The sequence below is a fragment of the Carassius auratus genome, unplaced genomic scaffold (assembly GCF_003368295.1).
Source record: "Carassius auratus strain Wakin unplaced genomic scaffold, ASM336829v1 scaf_tig00032455, whole genome shotgun sequence".
Classification (NCBI taxonomy): domain Eukaryota; kingdom Metazoa; phylum Chordata; class Actinopteri; order Cypriniformes; family Cyprinidae; genus Carassius; species Carassius auratus.
In genome coordinates, this window is record NW_020526003.1 from 1 (window position 1) to 6,219 (window position 6,219).

Genomic DNA, 6,219 nt, shown 5'->3' on the forward strand with positions numbered 1-6,219 from the left:
GTGTTTTACCCTCTCAATAGCTTCTTCTTTCTCCTGGGGTGTGACCTGGTGTATTCATGGCCCCCGCCTCCTGCCTCGGCCACGCCCCCACCGCTGCTCCTTGCCCCGCCTCCTGCACCGCTCATTAAGCATCTGGATGAACTGCTCCTGATGACTGCTGATTTGCTGAGAAACAGGAAATGTAGTGTAGTACAGTAGCACGCTATTGCAAGCATATATCAGCAGTTACTCATGCAGGTCCGTTCTGGTACTAAATGCATAAGATAGAAGCAGCGTAATCATGCATACCTGCAGGAGCTGAGGGTTCTCTCTGCCGATCTGCTGTAGGAGAGCTGGAAGGAGAGATGGGTTCTGCTGGATGATCTGTCTCATCTGCAGGAACTGGGCTGGTTCCTCAGGAACTCCAGAGGATTGCTGCACACACACAGGAGAGAGTCAGAGAAACCTGCTCGTAGATGCACACAGTAAAGCACGTGTTACGTGTCTCTCACCTCCCGAAGCTGTGCTGGGCTGCGACGGGGCGGTGCTGGACGGTGAAGAGAGGCCTGTGGACACAACAGGAGCGCCTCCTGCAGGAACCACGGGGTCAGCACCTCCTACACTGCCCTCGCTCTCCGCAGGAATACCCTACAACACACACACACACCCTTATACACATCTGCAGCAAAATAAGATGTAAATATAATAAAGCTAGTAGGAGTGGTCACTTTCTGTTGTTGTTATGCAAAGACACTACATGCAAACCCCTTGTTCTCTAATGCACTGCTCAGTTTTGGGTCTATTTAGCTTGCATAACGTGTCTTCTTTAAGACTAGTGGAAAGGAAGCATGCAATTACATTTATATTACGCTTTCTCTACTTGAGTCTGTAGATTTCAATCTCAATACATATCTTTAGTTTTTAAGGTTTGTTTATATTTCAGTTACACGGATTTATGCAAAATAAAACAAGGTGGGAAACTTCTGACTTATGGAGTGAAGAACAATATAATTACTTTTGAACCTGGTTTTATCATCTAATGTTTAGATTTGTGGGGATGCATGCAAATAAGTGCATGTTTAGTTAGACAATGCCTCATTTGCATGCTTAAACAGCATGTTTTCAGAAAACTTGTAATACAAACAATTGTTTGTGATTAATCAAATGGTGACTCCTAAAAGTTAACCCTGTACCCTACTAACCTGCAGGGTGTTTTTGGGTTAAATCACTGTAATCCGCTGATTTGTGGTGTTATATTCAGACTATGGGTCTCACCGTGAGCAGGTACTCGACGGCGCGGTCAGGATTGTTGAAACTGGCTCTCAGTGCGGCCACCACTCGGTCTCGCTCGTATCCCATCAGCATGATCTCCGTCACCAGGTTCTCGTAGGACTGACCCGTCACTGCACACGCAAAACACACGCAGACATTATTCAGAGTTAACCACCTGACATGAACGAGAATGTGTGACTATGCCCATGCGTGTGGATTTACCCAGCGCGGATGTCGCCTCTTCAAATATGTTTGCATTTGGTGAAGAACCAGAACTGCAGAACAGGAGGAAAACAAACAAAACAAATAAGTTTAATATGAATGCTGTTCAAATATGCATGGTATATAGCCCTGGTCACTCGTGTTTACCTGACGGGTGTAGAGGAGGGCGCAGCACCGCCGGAGGGTTTCTCCTCGCTGGGTTTGTCCTCTTTGGCCGCGCTCTCGGACGGGGTTTCTGTGGCCGGGTCAGCGACGAGGCGGAGCTCGCTGTAGTGCTGGAGCCGGAGCTTGTCGCCGTGGCAGCAGATGATGAGGAAGCTGATGCTGGAGCAGATTTAGGCTGCAGGAGAAACATCGCATTACTCACAACTTTTACATCAACTACATGTACATCATATCTTTCAGTGTTCAGCACCTACACCAGGAGGCTGAGGTCAGCCAATCATAACAGAGCTCATTTAAATAAAGACAAAGGGCCCTAAAACTATACTTGAACTTTAAATAAACTAATATTAAAATGCACAGGATTCATGATTTCACTTGATAAAATTTAATAACCATTAAAAAAACTGGGAGGAAAATTCATTTCATAGGGCCCTAAATCAGCAACAGCCCATGATGTTTGGTTTAAATAAATAAAAAAAGCCTAAATCTCAAATTTCTTGTCTGTTTTCAGAATGATTCTTTTATAATGCCAGAATGTGTTCAGATGTGAAGCAGTAATGATAAACCTGATAATGCCTCACCTTTGCTACCATCACCACCACAAAGTTCTTCTCATCGATCTTGTACTCCTTGAGAGCCGTGTCATCGCTCAGGATTTTACCTGCAGGGGACAAAATAATTAAATCAAACAAGCCGTTATTCATCAGTCTGAATCTGACAGGCGTCAGTCATTCATCAAAACTGACATGATGCTCTGGATAAACCAACATCATCACTGCATTTCACACAACAGCACAGAATAACCCGAGAAGACTGGACACACACACTCCTTATCAAACACTGAGGACGTACCTGCATATATCAACTTCTGTCCCGCCACAGGGAAGTTATCTTTTCCCTTTTCATTCTCTATTTTTCCTTTAAGGCTTTTACCTGTGAAAGACAGTTAAAGAAACAGTTCACCCAAAAACCACAACAGCTTTATCTTCTACTCTCCTAGGAGTTACAAAACAACATCACTCATTTATAAAAGTCTATAGAGACTCTGATCACCAGCATTCTTCAAAATACCTTCTTTTGTATTCAACAGAAACGATGGAACAACTTCTAATGAGTAGATTATGAAACACACACGACACAAGCTGTATAAGGCCATAGCATGACTCGCTAAAACACACAAATTAACCTTTAACTCTCTATCTGACACGACTAAATAGTCACAACGAGGGTTAAAGGATGATTACATTGATTTTGGAGTGATTACGTCACTTTTCTGCCTTATTTAGAGAACTTTTATGCTGTTCTGGCGAAAGTAAAAACTCATTTTATGAGCAGCTAACGTGCTAATGCTAAACCGTTCACAGAACACCGTTAACAACGTCAGGCCCAAACCGTAACGAGTCTAAAAAAGTTCGTTTTAAGCTACAGAGTAATCACAATGTGTTTGTGAGGAGTTTTCGTGGGTTTTATTGACGTTGCTGACAGGAATCTGTTAGCTGTTAGCCGCTAGCGGCGCGCGCTCGATCCTCTCACCGTCTCCTCTGCGTCGATGTCGATTTTAAACGTCTGCTGCTGGAGGGTTTTCAGCGTGATCTGCATTTTTTCGCGTTCTTCCGTGTCGCCGGTGTGAAAACTGACCGAGGGCTGGATCGCTGGCTGTGCTTTTTTCGCCGTGGCTCATCACAACCTGTCCGCCGCCATTACGCGCATAAACACTCGACGTGCCGTGCCCCCCTTACGCCACACTGCGCATGTGTCGCGATCCGACGCGTTTGCGTCACTGCAAGCGTGAGCGAGAGTGCTGATGGGAAATAGTGTTTTTGTTGCGTTTCCTTGAAAACGAAATCTGCAGACGCTTTTATGCTAACATATTCACACACACACAAATGAAAATTATAAAAGGTCTAAGGTGGGAAAATGATATGATGAAATAATTTGAAATAAATTAAATGTTACCGAATCCCAGAAATTACACAAAAGTTACACTCTGAAAGGTTATTTTTTTCCATTAATGGTTCTATAAAGAACTTTTAACATCCATGGAATCTTTCCTTTGGCAAAAAGTTTTTTTGTAGTGGAAAAAGGTTCTACTTAAAATGTTCTTGTAATAATAATAATAATAAAATAATAATAGAAATAAAATGTATTTTTAGAAACTGATAATTGAAATGTTCTTTTGGGAACCAAAAACGGTGGCCTCACTGCGATGAAACATAATTTGGAAGCTTTATTTTTAAAAGTAGTTGGTATCATTGGCATGAACTGGTTAGTTGGAACAAACATTAACCTGACATCCCAACTCCTCTGTGTTTTGGCTTCAAGCGCTGGTCTAATATTAACCTTAAACAAACCAGGAATGATCTGTGGGTTTGTCACGGATTGGCTTTAGCTTGTTCTCTTGCTCTGAGTGGAAACACAACAGATGCTCAAACACTGGGAGCCGCGTCATCAGAACCCAACCTGAGACACCAGCTGCCAGCAGAACACACAAACCATCCCGCCTTATAAAGCTTCAGTACGCTGATCTCAGATATACATACAAATGATGCTAAACTTACAATTCACAGTGTCACCAATACTCATAAAAATACTAATACATTCTGGACAAAATACATGTTATGTGTAAACAGTGAAGCTCAAGGAAATAAGGTTTTTAAATAAAAAATGTATTTAGTTTTAACCTACATAAATATATACAGTGGCGGCTCTAGACAAATTTTATTAGGGGGGCCAAGGAGGGGCCAGTGTTTAACCAGAGGGGCACATTAAAAATGGCAACATATTTTATTTAAATGTAATGCAAATAAATAGAAAAAGTAATTCTTGTAAAAATCTAAACAGTAATTTTACACAATCTAAACATGTTAATAAAAAAAAAAATTACTATTAGTACTCTTATAAAATTCAATCAGGCAATCATACATTTCACAGTTTAATATTTATATATGAATGCCAAGAATTCAGAAGTGTATATATGTATAATGCTTACACTACACTACACAGAAATAATATACAATTAAATTATGCTTATTTTAAATGTACTGTGCAGGCTAAAAATATAATACGCTTTTAATAATCTTTCAGTGCGCAAAACCATGAAATTTCACATTTATAAACAAAAGTTTACTGGCTATAAACCTCTTTTTTCTTTATTCAAATTGGACTTAGACAAGTATGTGGAAACTATAACACATCCCGACTTAAGAGCGGGTTCGGGAATCATTTGAGCCAGATCACGACTTCAGAGCGTGTTTACGAATCATTTGAATAATTTGAGTCATATCGTGACTTCAGAGCGGGTTCGCGATTCATTTGAGTCGGATCGCGACTTCAGAGCGGGTTCGCGAATCATTTGAGTCGGATCGCGACTTCAGAGCGGGTTCGCGAATCAATTGAGTCGGATCGCGACTTCAGAGCGGGTTCGCGAATCATTTGAGTCGGATCGCGACTTCAGAGCGGGTTCGCGATTCATTTGAGTCGGATCGCGACTTCAGAGCGGGTTCGCGAATCATTTGAGTCGGATCGCGACTTCAGAGCGGGTTCGCGAATCATTTTTGTCGGATCGCGACTTCAGAGCGGGTTTGCGAATCATTTGAGTCGGATCGCGACTTCAGAGCGGGTTCGCGAATCATTTGAGTCGGATCGCGACTTAAGAGCGGGTTCGCGAATCATTTGAGTCGGATCGCGACTTCAGAGCGGGTTCGCGAATCATTTGAGTCGGATCGCGATTTAAGAGCGGGTTCAGAGTCATATAACTCATATATTTCAGGGGCAATGAATGCATTTCCATTCTTACAGAAGCCTATATATGTATAAATGCAAAAGTGGATTGAATAGCCTTGTAGACATCAAAACAAGATTATAACGATTTATTGTAACGTTTTTGTAAGACTGTAAAGAATATTGTTTGCTGATTTTTATTCTAATGCGTTATATGTTCAAATATGAATGCATTTTCTTGGAAAATTTTAATTGCTATATTTACAAAAATATACAGAAAAAAGCCCCAAAAATATATTATTAGAAAATAATATATTTTTTATCAAATATAGCTTTTAGATTTTTTTTTGTATGTTTTAAAATCTATAGGAAAATATCTATTTTTATTGTATAGGTTGTAGTTTAGATTAATAATCTCTATGCATTGCATAAATCAGAACTGGCTTGACAATGTCACTACTGTTTTTTAGAGCAGCAGAATTTGCATTTGTCTCATATCTGATGACTTGTTGTATTTGCTGTGAAGCTGCTCTGAAACCATCTATATGTGCTATTTTAAAAATAGCTGCTTTAAATATTTTCCCCGTATCACTTTCAGCAGACAGTGGACTGATAAAAATGCACAGGATGCACATTTCCAGAAACTCCACAGAGTCTGAGAACGATTAATTATACAACAGGGAGATCGGTCACACGGTTTAATTAAATATGAAAGGTTTTGGCCCGGAGGACGTTACCCTGACGGTCCAGGTCACACCAGACGGGACGGTCCTTGACCTTCAGGAGACCCAGAGGAACAGAGATTCTGCTCTTCTCATGGCTTCACTGTGAGCTTCATTCGCTTGATTTCATCTGTGAAAC

General features: G+C 41.0%; 1 pseudogene; it reads right to left on the minus strand.

The window, feature by feature from the left end:
* Positions 1–9: 9 nt before the first annotated feature.
* LOC113080897 (UV excision repair protein RAD23 homolog B-like) lies at positions 10–3,237 on the minus strand (annotated as a pseudogene).
* Positions 3,238–6,219: the final 2,982 nt, after the last annotated feature.